The 17,780-nt window shown below is 36.4% G+C and overlaps 1 protein-coding gene across 1 annotated transcript in view; it reads left to right on the top strand.

Annotated features, from left to right (window-relative positions):
- The first annotated feature begins 224 nt into the window (after positions 1-224).
- The window catches only part of Rnf19a (ring finger protein 19A, RBR E3 ubiquitin protein ligase), a 42,067-nt gene continuing 24,511 nt past the window's right edge, over positions 225-17,780 (top strand). The window contains exon 1 of the mRNA XM_046464674.2: positions 225-363. The gene's annotated coding sequence lies outside the window, so the exon portion shown is untranslated. The remainder of the gene's footprint in view (positions 364-17,780) is intronic.

The following is a 17,780-nucleotide window of genomic DNA, read 5'->3' as shown; positions in this document are numbered from 1 at the left end:
GGGCGCGACGCCATGACGCACGGCACGCGGGCGGAGCGGTGCGCCGGGCGGGGCGGGGCGGGGAGGAGAGGGGAGGGAGGAAGGAGTGGGAGGAGGAGGCGGGGAAAGCGGGGCTGAGGGTGGGGGAGAATGGCAGTTGCGGCACTGGTTCCCGGGAGCTGCGGTCCAGCCAGAACTGCGGAGGAGGCGCTCGGGAAAGCAGCAGTCCGGACCCCTTCCCTCCGTTACCCCTGCCCCAGCTGAGAGGCACCGCGGCGGGTCTAAGGACCCTCCTCCGCGCTTCCTCCGGCTTTTGCCGTCGACCCCAAGAGATGGGCCTGCTCTCCCGCAACCTTGCGCCGCCGCCGCTCTGAGGGCTTGAAGGTACAGCGGGCACCCGAGGAGGTTACTCCGGGAATGGGGGTGTAGGGAGGGCACGGGCGGCTCCCGTTTCTGAAACCCGAAGAGCTCTGGCCAGAGCGCTGCCCTCGCGCCCCTCCCAGAACGGATATGGATTCGGAAGTCCCTCAGAAAAGGCACCCCCTCCGTGTCCACTCGGGGCGGCCCCGAGTCAGGCCTCGGGGTTCAGGCCTTGGGCTGGGTCCGGGTCCACTGCGGGGGCCCAGCGCGGGCTTCTCCTGGGAGCGGGCCGAGGCCGGGCGTGGGCTCCGCCTCAAGCCTTGACCTGGTTGGGCTGTCTGCGGGGCGGGCGGCGGCTCCGCAATGTTGTGACGGGCCGAGAAGGCGCTCCCCGAGCACTCCTCCAGCCCCCAAAGCGGGCGCGACCTGAGGGCGGCTGCGGTGGGGAGGCGGCGGGGGCGGAGCGCATTCCTGACGGGTGATATCGGCTCTAACGGGACCGTTTCCGGGCCTTGCTGCACATTCAGGGACGGGACTTCATCCCCCAGCCCCAGCTGCTTGGGGCCCATAGGGTAGGAGAGCCATGTAGCAAGGGAATGTTCATCTAGGAGAATTAGTACACTCTTCAAAAACGAAAATCACAAACGCAAGAAAGATGATGTAGCCTTGGGAAACGTCTGTATAGGGGAGGGGGGGCGGTTTCTTCCCGAGTGTTGCCCCCCATGATAAACCCTCAAGGTGTTCCCAGCCCTCACCCAGCAAGTAATGCCACTACTTTTATTATTTTTATTTTTTTTTTTGCCGCTACTTTTTAATATACAGATTTTCCTGTGATTAGGTTTTCATTCTGCACTTGCTCTTTTTTTATCCCCATTTCCATTAATGGGAAGAAGAAAAGGAAGTTAGGGTTCATTAACTCCGATGCAAGGACAGTAAATGAAACTGGGAAGAGTGGGTAAGGCTATATACGTGGGAGAGAGAAAGGTTTCTTTTTTGTCCATTAGTCCCTTGGAGGAAGGAATAAATGAATGATGCTTTTACTCTGCTTAATAGTTACTATTTAAAATGTTGCAGAATGCTCTATTAGGTTGACGTTGGAAAGGATGGCCTTCAATTGTCGCTGCAATTTTCAAATCTAGGTGTTGGCTGGAAAAGCTAGTTTTAAATATTAGTAAACCGTGGAGACATAAAGCAATCTTTTCCCTTGATCGGTTGCCTTAAAATATTTGTGGTGTTTCCTTTCCATTCTGCGGAGTTGTTTTGTTGTTGTTTGTGTGTTTTGGTAAGAACGGGGCTTTTAAAAAATTGTTTTTTGTTTCTTATTTTAACCTAGATCCATTTACCCTTGGTGTGTGAAACCTGACGGTGTGCCTAAGTTTTATTTTCATTTTTGCCATTAAACCCCTTACCACTTCTTCTTATAATTCAAGTCATTGCCATATTTGCCTGCTTATGCTTCTTTAACCCTGGGCAGTCTGGATTGAATTAAAATGTAAATACTTCCTCTGTTTAGAAAATAGCTATGACCTTATTTTTAAATTGCCTTTCCTTGCTATATGCAGTTAGAAGGTAAGGATTTAGAATTAAGTGTTGGGATTTAATAAACCAAATTATGCAAAAAATTCTGAATGTTGTTAATATTATGCTTCATAATGTTCTTTTAAAAATTACTGTGTACAGTATAACTGAAGTTTAAATTTTATATTCCATGGGAAATATTTTAATATCGCAAGGTGTCTTTCTGAGGAACAAAAAGAGTCGTCCACTTTTATTCTTTATTTATATAAAGAATCTAGTGTTAGATTTTGGTTTTTTTTACCTATTAGTGGGATTTGTTGGATTTTTGGAGCCTTTTTACTTAACTAAATGAAACCATATTATTTTCTGTCAAACAGGAAAGGCACTAAGATTAATATCTTTTAAAAAATACTTAAGTAAGCGTCTTAGTGAAAAGTAAATGAACTTCCCATATTTGAACATAAGTGAAGTCATAAAACAACATTTTTTAATTTGTGAATGACAAGTACTTGGGGTTTAATCTCTTTTCAATGGAATCAGATGGAGGTATACTAGAAAAGAATATAGGTATATTTGATAAGGAGTCATTAGATAAAATTAAATATGGGTAATTTGAGTCAAATTTTTTTTAACATTTGAAAGAATCTTTTGTATATTATGACAGGTTCTGGTTTTATTGTAAACGTTTATTTATTCATTTAGATTTGTCACAGAAATTCTTTAGTTTCTGATCATCCATCTCACATATGCTTTAAATTATTTTTTGTTTAATCTGCAGGCACTGAGAATTGAGAACTGTAGTTTTCTGAAATTTCCAAGAGGTGGAAAAAGGCAAAATATTTGTAATACCCTGTAAAAATCCCTAGTCAAGTGCTTGTCATAAAGGAAGCTGGTAATACATTTTGTTAAGTTCACATCAAAATTGTTCACTTATATCTGCTCTACTTAGGTAGTCTAGAAAATAATAGAGAATTGTTATTTGTTTTTCTGATAGTACTAATAAGCAGTCTTTGTCAAATGCAGGCTGATTCTTACTATCTCAGCTTAGGCTCTTTTATAATTTTTTTTGTTTTTGTTTTTTTACACTGTTGAGGCCCAGATAAAAATTAGGCCATCTTGGGCTAAAGGCCAAAATAGAGTTGACTTTATAAATTTATATTTGATTGAATATTATATTGTGTTTGGCAATCTAGTGCTTCACTGCACATAAGAGCAAAGTAATACTTTAATGATTGTCTCTGAGGCTCTGGGATCATATATAGAATACTTTAGCTATAAGGCTTTAGTTTGATTCCTGTTTAGCAAAATGTTAATCTGATTACTATGGAGACTAGCTAAATTTTCCTTACTTAGGCTTTTTTTCCCCCTCCAACTAGGAGTAATTATTTTTCTTTGATGTTTTCTGTTGTTGTTGTGTTTATTTTTTGTCACAATATGACAGAGATGCATAACATCAAAACAGTATACATGCATAAGCATATCTTCATAGCTAAAGACTAAAAGATAATATTTGCTAAACATCTGTATTTTAGATGGTGGTAGGCTTCAATCCAAAAGCAGTGAAATCATTTGGGGTTTAAAACTTGGGTACTTTATTTGTTTCTCAATAGCTATCATATGTCACTGACTCTTTCTATATTAAAATGAAAAAGAGAAGCACATTTTGTTATAGTAGTTTTCTTAGTTTTTGCTGTATTGCTCTTGTTTAATAATACTTGAAGAATTATTTTTATTTTTCATATTATTTTTAAAGCTATGCTATTACCTTTAAAATCTTGTCCTGTTGTTATCTGGTATTTTATTTTAAAAATCATTTGCTGGAAAATTACTAGTTGTTGATTTTAGAAGTCCTATTTGAGAAAGTTTTGTTAAGTGAAAGTCTCAATAGGACACAACTGATGAGGAGTTGTTTTAGCATACAAAGAAGTTTGTGCACTGAATTTTGAAGCCAAATTTTCTTCAGAAGGCACCATAGTTTTAAGTTCTAAAAAAAGAAAAAGAAAAAAGGAAAGAAAGAAAAGGATAAAAAAAAATTCAGAACTGATTCTTTGATCCACACAACTGGAGTTGGCTTAACATTTATGTACACTTAACATTCTTAGCCTCTGTTCTACTCTGGAGACACCTGAGAGTGAAAATAGCCCTGTTGTAATGTGAATAGCTAGCTGCCAGTTGAAGAGGAACTTTTCTAAAAATGAATTGTAAAAAAGGAGCAAACTAGTTAAAGGGAAGGAGAAGGAAACCTGGACAGGCTATTAGGAGTCTGATAGTATTAGGCTCCTAGAAAAATATGATATAGCATAATATTATAAATATTGTATCACAAAAATAGATGGTTAATAGTCTGACTCTATGGATTTATATTTTGTAATTTTTAAATCAAGTATTGACATTTGCCCCCAAAATGCTTTTCTAAATTACTCTTAAGCAAGATCACAAATGAGATAGTATAGGAGACAGTGAGACTATTCTGTGTTCACTCTTAAGCATTTGGCATAAATCTAATGTAATAGGTGTTGAATAAGTATTTGCTGACTGAATAAATTATCTACAGTGTAAGGTATCTATTTCATAACTTTCTCTGTAGCAGTGCTTTCCAATAGAAATATAAAGTGAGTCACAAATATAATTTTAAGATTTTCTAGGGCCACATTAAAAGAAGTAAAAAGTAACAGGTGAAATTAATTTTCATAATTTAACCCAACACATCCAAAATATTATTTCAACTTGTATTAATGAGTGATTTTACAGTCTTGGACAGTGTAGCTCCAAGAATATTTTATATAACATCTTCTTTTCCACAAGAGATTCTTCATCTTTTTGATAGTCTTTTTTCTAACCAATTGATGTTTGAGGGCAAATACAAAACTGTATATGCCATTATACTAAAATTATTGAGTTGAAATGCAAGTCAGGGTACCTGTTTTCTGTTCTCCATTTTACACCTCCCCTACAATGATTTCATACACATTTTATTGGATTAGTATAAATTAATCATGTATTTGCAACACTCTGAACTGCTCAGACAAGACTATTTTTAAAAGTTTTTTTATTAGTAGTAACTTGTCATAGCAAGGCTCAATATAAAAACAAAAGGAAGAAGTCCCCATGAGACTACTGCATATGGAGCGTCCTGTTACCTCCCATTTTGGACTCAGTTACAATGAATAAATCAATACACGGTGTTCTTGTAACACATAGAATCAGGAGTGATGAGTAGGTTTGTTTGAACACCAAAATTTAAACCTCTCATCTATTTATGTGGCCTAAACCCATCTGGCCTTCACTTTGTGTTTGTATGAATAACTGGGAGTCTTGCATAGGCATCCTTAAAGAAGTCATGAATAAAGGTCCTTTGGAAAGGGAGCACTGTGACTAGTAAGTAGTGTGACTAGATAGGGAAAGTAAAGCAACCATTTAGAAAAGCCTGTCATTTCAGGATATATGGTGTATAACATAGTGACAGTAATCTTTTATCCAAACCAGGGGTGGTAGTGGTTCCCCAGCAAGCAGTTGCAGATTTCTATTTTTATAGAGCCAGATTAAGTAGATGTCTCTTTATATTCATATCTTTTAATTTCAAGATAAGCATACACTTTTTTTTTAAATACGGAGAAACATGAAATATCTTTTGGCTTATTGCATAAATATAGCACACTTTACCAATGCCCCTAGCAAAAATTTCTGGATTCATGGTATAGTGGATTGAAAGGTAGCACCCCAGAAGATAAGTGTTCACATTCTAATCCCCAGAACCTGTGAATGTTACCTTATTTGGTTGCATTTGTAATTAAGGATATTGAGATGAGATCATCCTGAGATATCCAGGTAGCCTCAAAATCCAGTGACAAATGTCCTTATAAGGGAAAAGTACATGGCTGGCGGGGGGTGGGGGTCATTGAGAGAAAGACATACAGAAGAAAAGGAGGCAATATAGCTATGGAGAGGAGACAATGGAGTGATGTGGCCATGTTCATGGTCACCAGAAGCTGAAAGAGGCAAAGAATAGATTCACCTCTAGCCCCAGAAAAGAATATGGTCCTGTTGGATTTTGGACCTCTAACATCCAGAGCTGCAAGAGAATAAATCTCTGTTGTCTTCAGCTACTCAGTTGGTGGCAATTTGTTACAGTAGCTGTAGGAAACTAATATATAGTCAGAAATCTTTAGTAAACCATGTATGGGGAGTACCAGAAATTAAACAGTTCTCTCTTTAGAATTCTAATCCTTTCTTAGAACTATTAGAGGAAGTGTGTTAATACTCTCCAGTCTTAACAGGTTTAAGAAATAGATCATTTCTTTTAATAAGATGTATTGTTACTTTCACTACTGTCATTTCTTTTCTCTCTTTCCTAGCTTGTCCATTCTTTGCTCTTTACTTTTTAAGAAAGTTCACATTTGGGTGAGGGGAATGAGTATAGGGATAGACTAATATATTTTGTCTTTTTAAAGTGAATGGTCCCCCTCTTGCCTTTTCTATCTCTTACTGGATCCTCCTCTTCTCCCTTATAACTTAATATTGGAATGCAGCAGGTCTCATTCCCTCCCTTTCTACATTTACTTCCTTAGTGATCTCATCCATACTTAGAATCTTACATACCATCCATACACTTCTAGGCTAGATTTTTTTTTTTTTTTCCTGAGCTCCAGGCTTGTCGAACAGGTATTTGTGTATACATCTCCACCTAGATATAAATGCCTGAAAATGAACTAGTTTGGGCTTCATCCTTAAACTTGTTCTTTTCACATCTTCCCCTGGTTCAGTTAATCACAGTTTCAGTCTCAATTAATTGAGCTCAAATCCTCTCAAAATCCACTGTCTGTCAGAAAATCCTAACAGTTCTTTTTTCACAACATGCATCAAAACATATCCTCATCACTTCTACTGATGAGTCATCATCATCGCTTCTAGATTCTTGTTGTAGTCTTTAAACTGTTGTCCATACCATCATCCTTGTTCCTCCACCTATTAATAACAGCAGAATAATCCTTTTACACTATTTGGATTTTAAACTGTTTAGATTTTAAGTTTCCCCATCTTAGAATAAAAGGCCAAGTTTTTACATTGGTCTATAACGCCACACAGCCTGGCTCCATTACATTCTAGTCTATCTCGTATATTCTTTGCCTTGTGCATTCCCTTTCAGTCACATTCTAGCCTGATTCTAGCCTGTTGGCTGTTTGGGGGGCATACCAGACATATTCTTCTTTTTAGGGCCTTTGTAGTATCTATTTCCTCTGCCTTGAACATTCTTTCCCCAAATTTCCATGTGGCTAGCTCCTTTACTTCCTTTGGGCATTTGCTTAAATATCACTTTTTAAATGAGACTCTGATTACCCTATTTAAAATGGTAATCAACATCATACATACACTCACCTTTTCTCCACCTCCTAGCGGCGAATCAAATTAAAATATTGAGGTGAAGTGTTTAGAAAATTGTAACCTTCTATATAAAAACATGGAGTATTTTTTAGTAAGGTTTATGAGTACTGACCTGCAGTGATTTGTAGAAATAAGATAGGAGTTGGGGCTTGAAAGAGAAGTCAGACTTTAAAAAAGAGCAGAGGAGAAGGAGGCAGAGACAAAGGCATAGTTATGAAAGTTGTGGAGTTGATACTATGTTATGTTTCATTGAGTTATTTAACAAGTAGGTCAATTAACTAGAATGTGGATTCTTATGTGGGAGAACCATGAGAGACTTAAGGTTAGACTGTGGGAGGGCTTTGAATTCAATGTGAAGTTTGAAATTTTTATTCATTATCTATGAAAATCAGTGAAAATTTGTAAGCAAGCCTTAACACAGGGTAATGGAGGTAGTTCACATATCAGGTGATTAATGAAGACCTTGTCTAAGATGATAGAGAAAGAACAGGGGGGACTCTGCCACATTAGCTCCATTTGGTCTAGACACTTTCTAGACTAAAGTGTCCACTGGAACTTTCCTCAGTGAAGGAAATGTTCTAGATCTGTGCTGCTCATAATGATAACAAGTAGCTATATATGGCTGTAGAACATTTGAAATGTTACTAGTGAAATTGAGGGATTAAAATAAAATAATTAAAATAGCCTCATGTGGCTGGTGGAGATGTATTGGACCGAGTATCTGTAGACTTCAGTTTTTTCACTTATAAGCTGAAGAGATTAGAATACTAGTGTCACCAGGAAGATAAGTTCTGCAGCCAAATTGAGTGCTATCTTCTAAGAAGAGTGAGTGTTTGAGAAGATGCACCTTTACATGACTAGTATTTGTGCAATAGTTCCATGGTTTGTACCTTTTCACTCTTCTTATCTCCCAAGTCTTAAGAAACCCATTCAATTTTTTTGATGGCTGCCTTTTCAAATTGGTCTTTAGATTGCTGCCTCCCTAAATTCAGTAGTTAAATATCTAACACATCTAATTTAAAGGTGTGTTTTAGAATTATAATTAAACTAATTTTGTTTCTTTCAAATTTTCATTAAAAGAAAACTATTACAATGTTTATGATTGCTGTCTGTGTAATTCTTACCTACATACTTATGTTTTTGTTAGAAAATACTCCCCTGCTTGTTTTCTTTCTTTATATATTTAATATTTCCTTTGTGTTTTTGAGTTTTTAATCTCATTTCAGGGAACATTTCAATGTTGCATATCCAAAGGAAAACTGACACATTTTGCTTAATTGTGCCTCTTGTTTCCCAAGGGATATCATTTCTTTCTTTATACTCTGAAGGAAAATTTTTAAATATCTTCTAGGACCTCTACCAAATACCTCTTGTAGTCTGTACTCTACCTCCTGTGTACACATATCACAAAATTATATACAAACAGTCATCGAGCTAACTCAAGGACTTCCTTTAGGAGAAAAAGGAAACTGCTTCTAAAATTGAGAAGTGAAGCCATGTGTGGTGGTGCATGCCTGTAATCCCAGCATCTCAGGATGTTGAAGTAGGACAATTGCAAGTTGAAGGCCAGCTCTAAGCAACTTAGTAAGACTCTGTCTCAAATAAAAAAAATAAAAAGGGCTGGGGATGTGGCTCAATGGTTAAGCACCTGTTGGTTCAATCCCAAGTGGAGATGGGACTACTATTAGTACTACTACTAATAATAATAAATAAAATAAAATTAGAGAAATGAGATGCTGCTGTTACTAGTTTATGTGTGTGTGTGTGTGTGTGTGTGTGTGTGTGTGTGTGTGTGTGTGTAACTCCCCAAAAAGTATTTAGGGTGGAAGAATGTACTAATACTTGAGAAATTTTGAAGATATTTTAAAGAAGAGAAGAATTCTTTATCTGAAAAAAAACTTATCCAGTGTTAATCCTGTAGTATTCTTTTTATTAAAGCCATCTGTAAATTTGTATGTTAGAGTAGTCTTTTAGAATTGAGCAACCTAGACATCATCTGATTTTAAATCCTTAGCTTTCAGATAAGGAAATAGAAATTCAAAGTAAATAGACTTGGCTAAGGTCTCATACTAGGTTTAACATTTCCTTTCTGTTTTTGCAGCACTGTATATTTTAAGTAGTTGAAGTTTTTTGACAGCTAGTTAACTTTTTAAAAACCCACTTGAAAAATTACATTGTTTTGGACATTTAAATGTACCTGGCATTTTGCACTCTGCAATGAGCAGCCAAAATGTTTTTCATCTTTTTTAATTTGGAAAATGGAATAAATAATGCTTTTTCCTTTCTGCAGCAGCTTATTTTTTGTAATGGATAGAGTGATGAGTATTATTAAAGCCACAATGCACCATTCTGTTCTCTCAGTCAAAAGTAGGTTTATATAGGTAAAGGTAGCAGATGCATGTTTGTGAAGCTCTTTAAGAAATATCTCTTTTGGGAGGTTTTGTGGCATATGGTAATAGTTTATTCTCAACTTTAAATTTCTGTTTCTGGGAGATCATAGAAACTGTCTTAAGGATAGAACTCAAGGTAGTGTATATGGGTCTTGGTAAGCATGCACTTTTCAAAAGTGGAAACTGATTGCTGGAAATTGATAACTTTCTGTTTATCCTATATCCTACTTATAAGTAGTTAAATGGAAAATATTGCATTTTTAATATTAGACAACTAGAGTTAGATTTGTAGCTATATAAATGTAAGAAAACAAAACTTAATTTACAAGAAATTAATTTGCTGTAATAATGTATTTCAAACTTATAATTATCTAACTATACTGATTACATTAGAAAAACCATTTTAGAGTCAACCATTTTTTCATTTTATTTCTAATCTTTTTTCTATTAATCTTTCAACAGTTTTATCTAGTAAATGGTTTAGATAGACTTGTGCCAACTTTTCAGATATTTATAATAGTTATAGCTAATACTTATTAAGTGATTAATATGCACCATACCCTTTGCTGAATTCTTTGTATGTTGTTATAATAATCATGGACTACAAGTACTATTATTCCTATTTTTAGTAACCCAGTGTCACACATCTAGCTACTATGAATCTCAGAGGCTGAACTTTAACCCAGGACACACTGACTCCAAAGTCCATGCTTTACTCTGAATACATGCTCCATTGTTAGCTTATTTTTATATAACATTTTTAAAATTTTACCAATTGGGCATGCTGATACATGCCTATAAACCGAGCTACTCAGGAGACTGAGGCAGGAGATGAGGCAGCATGATCCCAAGTTGAGGCCAGCCTGAGCAACTTAGTGAGACCCTGTATCAAAATAAAATAAAAAGGCTGGGCATATAGCTAAGTGGTAGAGCTTGCCTAACATGTTGCAAGGTCCTGAGTTCAACACTCAGTGTACTTCAAGAAATATAAAAATTAAATCCTCTCCCAAGATAGTCTAAATTTTATTACCTCATTTTATCTCCCAATTTAAGGTGATAAGGTAAGTAATTGTGTCAAAACAGACAACTCCAAAATCATTTGGTGGAACACAGTAAAAGTTTGATTCTCATACAGAGAACCACATGGATGACTCACGTATCCTTCAGTCTCATGTCTCTGCTGTCTGTTAAGTTCGACTTGGAGTCATCCACTGGAGTTACTATATTTAACCACCATTGAGTGAAGAAAGAAAGCTTAAGGATGTTTGAAGGAATGCCTTTGAGGGCCCATCCTTGAAAGGGCATGCATCATTGCACTTAAATTGCATTGGCCAGGACTAGTCAGGTGCTTGCTACAAGTGGAATGGAAAATGGCCTCCTCCTTTGTGCTCAGGAGAAAAGAGAAACAGATGAGCAAATAGCATCATCTCTGCCACAATAGTGTTTTCCCTGTTTTCAGATGGTATAGAGAGGTTGTTATTGACCTACAGCCACAAAACACTTGGTTAGAGATCCAAAGTACCCGGATTTCCTTACATCAGCATATAATATGTTCATATTTCCGAAGAGACATTGAAATAACTGAAAGGCATATAGATTGTATCTCTAGCACCATAGCTGCCTTTCACATTGGGCATTTAAGTGTTTTACCTCTTTGTGTTTGTTACATATTATTTAGAGATGTTGTTAGTTGGCTTACCTTATAAAGCATAATAAACTTAATTAATTTTTTTCCCAGTGGTGATTGCCATTTTAGGTGAAAGTGACATAACACTATAAAATTATTATATACATATTTATAACTGCCCGTTGAACACACAATATTGATTAACCTTTATGTGTATGATTTTTTTTGTCTTTAATAAATGTGAATCAAGTTTTGAGGATTTTCCTACTGTTTTATGTACTAATATTGGTTTCTGAAGTTAGGCACAGTGAGCTGAATAAGTATCTTTTTATATTAGATTATTTGGTTCAATTACATAGAGATTCCTTTTTGTGTAACTGAGTGTCAGGGTGTTATAAAACCATTGTCATTGAATGATACAGTGCTATCCAATGTTTTTATAGTCTATTAGAAGAAAGTTTTAGAATGGATTTTAATAAATATTTGTTTAGATTATGAGACTATCATATGCCCAAGTATAAATCAGGTTTTTCTTATTTAAAACTTATGCTTCAGAAAGATACACTATTAAAATTTAGATGTTGGTGGGAGGGACAAAAAAATAGGTCCTTGCAGAGTCTTTCATGGTACTGTACTTTTTAAGGAGGATTAGTCTGAAATGTCTGCTTAATGTTTAGATGCAGTAGAATGAAAGTTCCACAAAACATGGGCCTCTTCTGTTTTGTTCAGCATTGTATATACAGCGCTTAGTAGAGTATCTGGCACATAATAGGCTCTGAAGATGTTTGTCGAAAAAAGAAAACGAATGAAATGTAGGCAGGTTACTTGGAGCAAAAAGGCAAAAACATTTTAAACACATTAAGTTATTTTTAGGACACCTTACAATTGCAGGTGTTGGATAATGCAAGAAAACCTTTTTAAAGATTGTTATTAAGAAGCAGTCCAATAAGCCAGGTGTGGTGTCCCATGCCTTTAATCCCAGCGGCTCAGGAGGCTGAGGAGTAGGATCACAGTTCAAAGCCAGCCTCAGCAATTTAGCAAGGCACTAAGCAACTCAGTGAGATCCTGTCTCTAAATAAAATACAAAACAGGGCTGGAGATGTGGCTCAGTGGTTGAGTGCCCCTGAGTTCAATACCTAGTAGTGTTGTCCTGTTGCCTCACTGCCCAGCAAAAGAAGCAGTCCCATAAATGGTTACATTGTGAAGATTACAGATATATACTTAGGCTAAAATTTCCTATGACAGTATCATGCAGATTCAAGAATATTATATTTCGGAGCTCAGAGGAAGGTATCCTTTAGTAAACTGCCAGATGTCTAAGTCTATATATATATATATATATATATATATATATAGCCCAGGAGAGGTAGAATTCAAGCAAAAAGTTAGTCTTAATTGCCTTGAGTTGTGGGGGTGGAGTTTGGGATTGCCAGAGTGGCTGGAATTGAGTGAATAAATCCCAGAAAGGAGGGAGTTATTATAAAGTGTCCCTAAAAGTTGTGAATAAACTCTCCTCCAATACCTAGTTGTCTCCTGAACTATGCATGGGAAATTCAAGGACCTCAAAAGAAAGTAATAGCTGGAAGACAGAAAAAGCTGCATAGAAATCACAGCTACTACCCTTTACCCAGGAGACAGAATTTGATATTTGGTTCCCACCAGGATAGTGCAGCTTAGTAAACATTTGTGCTTTCTCAGACCCACTCTAAAAAAGCATAAAGCCAAACCTCCACAAGTTAAAGTTGATGAGCCAGTGATTTAACTGCCAGGTGTAATAAAAATATCACTCTTCAGAGATAAGAGATTGTAGAGCCTTTAAAACATATCATCCACAATATGCAGTTTATAATAAGCAATTACTAGTCATGTGAAATAGGAGGAACGTACGGCTCACTGTAAAGACGTTCCTATATGTAGCAGAATGAGCAAACTTTTAAAGTAGTCTAATATTTTTAAGGAGTTAATGGGGAGAATGTGATCATAATGACTGACATATGGACAATCTCAATGGAGAAATAGAAACTATATAAAATTAGTCTACAACTCAAAAAGTACATTTTTAAAATGAGAATTTCATTGGATGGATTTAATAGTACATTGAAATAGTACATCAGAGGAAAAAGCTAGTGAAATTGAAGGTAGATCAGTAAAAATTTGCTAATCTAAAGATAGAGGAAAAAAAAAGAGATTTCAAAAAATGAGCAGAGCCCTAGTGGCCACTGGACAAAATTAAATTGTCCAACTTATAGATAATTGGAATTCCAGAAGGAGAGGAGAGAAGACAAGAGGGTTAAAAATATTAAAATAAGTTATCTCCCTGAAATTTCCTTATTTATTTGAATGAACTTCAAATCCAAGAATTTTGGTGAATCCCAAGTGAGGTAAATACAAAGAAATCTATGTCTAGGCACATCTTCATCAGACTACTAGAAGTCAGAGGTAGAAATTATTGAGTGTAGCCAAAGGGAAAAGAGTAACAGGGGAATTAAAATATCAATGAAAGATGACTTACCAGAAATAATAGAGGCCAGAAGACTGTATAATGACCTATTTAAAGTCTCCAAAAGATAAAGCTATCACCTGGAATTCTATATTCAGCAAATGTATCTGTTAAAAAAGTGAAATAAGGACATATTTCATATTTCAGATAAAAGGTTAAGAGAATTCATTGCTAGGAGACCTTCACACTGAGAAATGCTAAATGAAGTTCTTGTGGTTATAGGAAAATGATACAAATGGAAAGAAACATGGATTCACAAGAAGAAATAAAGGGAACCAGAAATATTGCAAAAAATAGGTTTCCTCTGAAAGGATTTCATAAGCATATAAAGCAGTAGAGTAATTTACAGAAGAGCTTTGTAGGTATGAATTAAACATTTATACCTCACTCTTTAAAATATAAAAATTAAAGGATAGGTATTTGGATAAAGTAAATGTTGAAGGTTTAAAACCAAAGGGAAACATTATTGTTCCAATGTAAAAATGGTTTAAAGAATGAACAGATAAAATAGAAGTAAGTAGGATGGTGCAAGAAATTAATTTAAAAAATCACTATGGGTAAATAGCAGAAAGATCAGTAGAGGGAAGTGAGAAGCGAGTGGGGCGAAGAAAGGGGACGGAAATGTCCTGGGGACTGAATTAGAACAAGATATATTCCATGCTTTTTTAATTACGTCAAAATGGATTCTACTGTCATGTATAACTAAAAAGAACCCATTAAAAAAAGTAGTAGAGGATGGTATGTGTTAATAGATATTCATTTAGTAATCAAATAAATTGAAATACCTCTCTTTTTTTTTTGCTATTCAGAGAACACTATTGACATAATAAACTCTTGGCATAATAAACGATGTTGGGGGCTGGGATTGTGGTTCAGTGGTAGAGCGCTTGCTTTTCACGTGTGAGGCACTGGGTTTGATCCTCAGCACCACATAAAATAAATAAATAAAATAAAGGTATTGTGTCCATCTGCAACTAAAAATATTTTAAAAAAATAAAGGATGTTGGTGAGAATTCAGGGAAATAGCACCTTTCTGACTGACAGAAGTATAATTTGGAACACAACAGTGTGCATGTTTTAGAGATACTATATATCTGGATATCAGACATCTGAAAAAGAAAGGGAAATTAGAATTTATAGGTGTTAGAGAAGTGCCTCTTATGATTTTAGATGCTTGATTGGAAAATACATAAATAAGATTTACTTGTGTTTTACTTGTGTTTTATTTTATTTTAATAACTCTTCTAGCATCTTTTATTAGAGAGCCATACTTTTGTTGTGGGGAAGAGGCATCCTACTAAACAGCTGTAATAACAACATCATGGAGGCTGCATTAGTCAGGGTTCTCCAGAGAAACAAATCAATAGGAGGGAGGGAGGGAGGCAGGGAGATAGATAGATAGATATAGAGAAAGAGCTTTATTATGAAGGGTTGGCTCACATGATTATGGAGGCAGAGAAGTCCCATGATCTGCTGTCTTCAACCTGGAGGCCCAGGAAAGCTGGTGTAATTTCAGTCCAAACCCAAAGGCTTGTGAACCACAAGGAACCAATGGTGTAAGTTCTGGTCTGAGTCCAAAGGCCTAAAAAGCCGAAAGTACTCATATGCAAGGGTAGGAGAAAGATGGATATCCTAGCCCAAGCAGGGAGTAATCAATCTATCTCTCTCTCTCTCTCTCTCTCTCTCTCTCTCTCTCTCTCTGTGCTTTCTGATCAACATGTGAACTGTTTCCTTCTGCCACACTCTTTTGCCAAGATGTCCTGCCTCATCTAGAGCCCTAAGGAATGGAGCCGGCCTTCTATGGACTAAGACCTCTGAAACCATGAGCCCTCAAATAAACTTTTCCTCCTCTACATTGTTGTGGTTGGGTCTTTAAGTCACAGCAGCAAAAAAGCTGAATAAAACAGATGGAGGTGGAAAATATCATGATAAACAAAATAAGCAATCCCCAAAAGCCAAAGGCCAAAGGTTTACTCTGATATGCGGATGCTAATTCACAATAAGGGGTGGGGGGACTAGGGAAGAATAGTGTTTAGGTAGAAGGGAGTGAAGAGAGGGGAGACAGTCAGGGAGTCAGAAGATAGTAGAATGAACCAGACATTATTACCCTATGTACATACATAACTAAATATCATGGGTGGGATTCTACATCATGTACAACCAGAAGAATGAGAAATTATATTCCATTTATGTGTGATGTATCAAAGTGCATTCTACTATCATGTATAACTAATTAAAACAAAAAATGTGCTGTATTAATTCTATTCATATCAAGTTCAAAATAGAATCAATCTACATAAGGATCCTTGTTTTGGAGGCCAAGCCTATAGGATTTTGTTTTTAAGGGAAAGAGTATGTAACAAAGTCTCTTTAGTATTAGTGGTACTTAATCAGAGTGTACACCCGAATTACTGAGGAACATTTTCAAAATACAAAAGCTCTAGACCTCATTTACAGAAATTCTGATTGTACACCTTTAGGGAAGAATTTTTGTTGTTGTTGTTGTTGTGGGACTTATTTATTTTTTAGCTACAGGTGATTTATATCATTTAAAACTATGTAGTGAAATCTTCATTATTTATTTATTTATTTTTAAAATTTTTAAAAAAATATTTACTTTTTTAGTTTTATTTTTATGTGGTGTTGAGGATTGAACCCAGCGCCTTGTGCATGCCAGGCGAGGGCGCTATTGCTTGAGCCACATCCCCAGCCCTTATTTATTTATTCATTTATTTGGTGCTGAGGATTGAACCCAGTGCCTCACACATGCAAGGCAAGTGCTGTACCACTAACCTATAGCCTCAGCCCTCCAGCAGCTCTTTATATGTTTATTGTTACTATTACAAGGATTTATCAAGATAAAATGCAGTGATAACAGGAAGAAAAGCAGTGAAGAGGAAATGGTAACTTTAGGTTAGCTTCTGCAATATGTGATTTTATGTATCATCATGATTAGGCAAAGAGGTATACCCTGAGAGCTGATAAAACATTATTTCTGCATGTGTCTCAGGATGTTTCTAGAAGAGATCAGCATCTGAACCATTTGAATAAGTAGAAAAACTTACTAATGTGGGTACTGTTCTATCCACTGCAGGCCTGAACACACACACACACACACACACTTCATTCTCCAGATACAAATATATACACCAAAGACATGCCCTAATTCCCACCTCCTCTAGCCACACCCTACCACTTTATTTACCACTTAGCTAATCTCTATCAGGGGATTAATTCACTGATTGGGTTAAGACTCTCACAACCCAATCCTTTCTCCTTTGAACTGTCTTCTGTTGTCTCTCATGTGAGCTTTTGGGAGATACCTCACATCCAAACCATAACACCATCCATTTACTGGCAAATGTCATAATTTCATTTTTCTTTAAGATTGGGTAATATTCCATCACACACACACACACACACACACACACATACACACACACACACACACACATGCACTTTCTTTATCCATTCATCTGTTGAAGGGCACCTAGGTTGGTTCCATAGTTCAGCTATCGTGAGTTGAGCTGCTATAAACATTGATATGGCTGTATCACTGTAATATGCTGATTTTAAGTCCTTTGGGTATAAACTGAGGAGTGGAACAGCTGGGTCAAATTCCAAGTTTTCTGAGAAATCTCCATACCGCTTTCCATAATGATTTTGCCAATTTGCATTCCCACCAGCAATGTATGAAGGTACACTCTTATCACACATATTCTTTGGGGTGGGATTCTTTCTTGTTTTATATGTAACAGGATTTTCATTGCTTTATGGTTGAGTATGATTATACCACAATTTATTTATTCTGTTGATGGAAATGTGGGTTATTTCCAGGGTTTGACTATGATAATTAATACTATGATAATTGTTATGTATATCTTTTGATGCATTAATTTGTATACTCATTTCTAGGAGTAAAATTGCTGTTGTAATAGAGTATTATATGTTCAAGTTTGGTAGATACTGCCAAACAGTTTCCAAAGTAGGTACACCTTTTTACACCTCCTGAAGAAAGTTCCTG

Source organism: Marmota monax, unplaced genomic scaffold (genome assembly GCF_021218885.2).
Source record: "Marmota monax isolate L192 unplaced genomic scaffold, Marmota_monax_Labrador192_F-V1.1 WCK01_AAM20220418_F8-fsc00003, whole genome shotgun sequence".
NCBI lineage: Eukaryota > Metazoa > Chordata > Mammalia > Rodentia > Sciuridae > Marmota > Marmota monax.
Note: the sequence above shows the minus strand (reverse complement) of the source record. Positions and strands in the feature narration are given on the sequence as shown.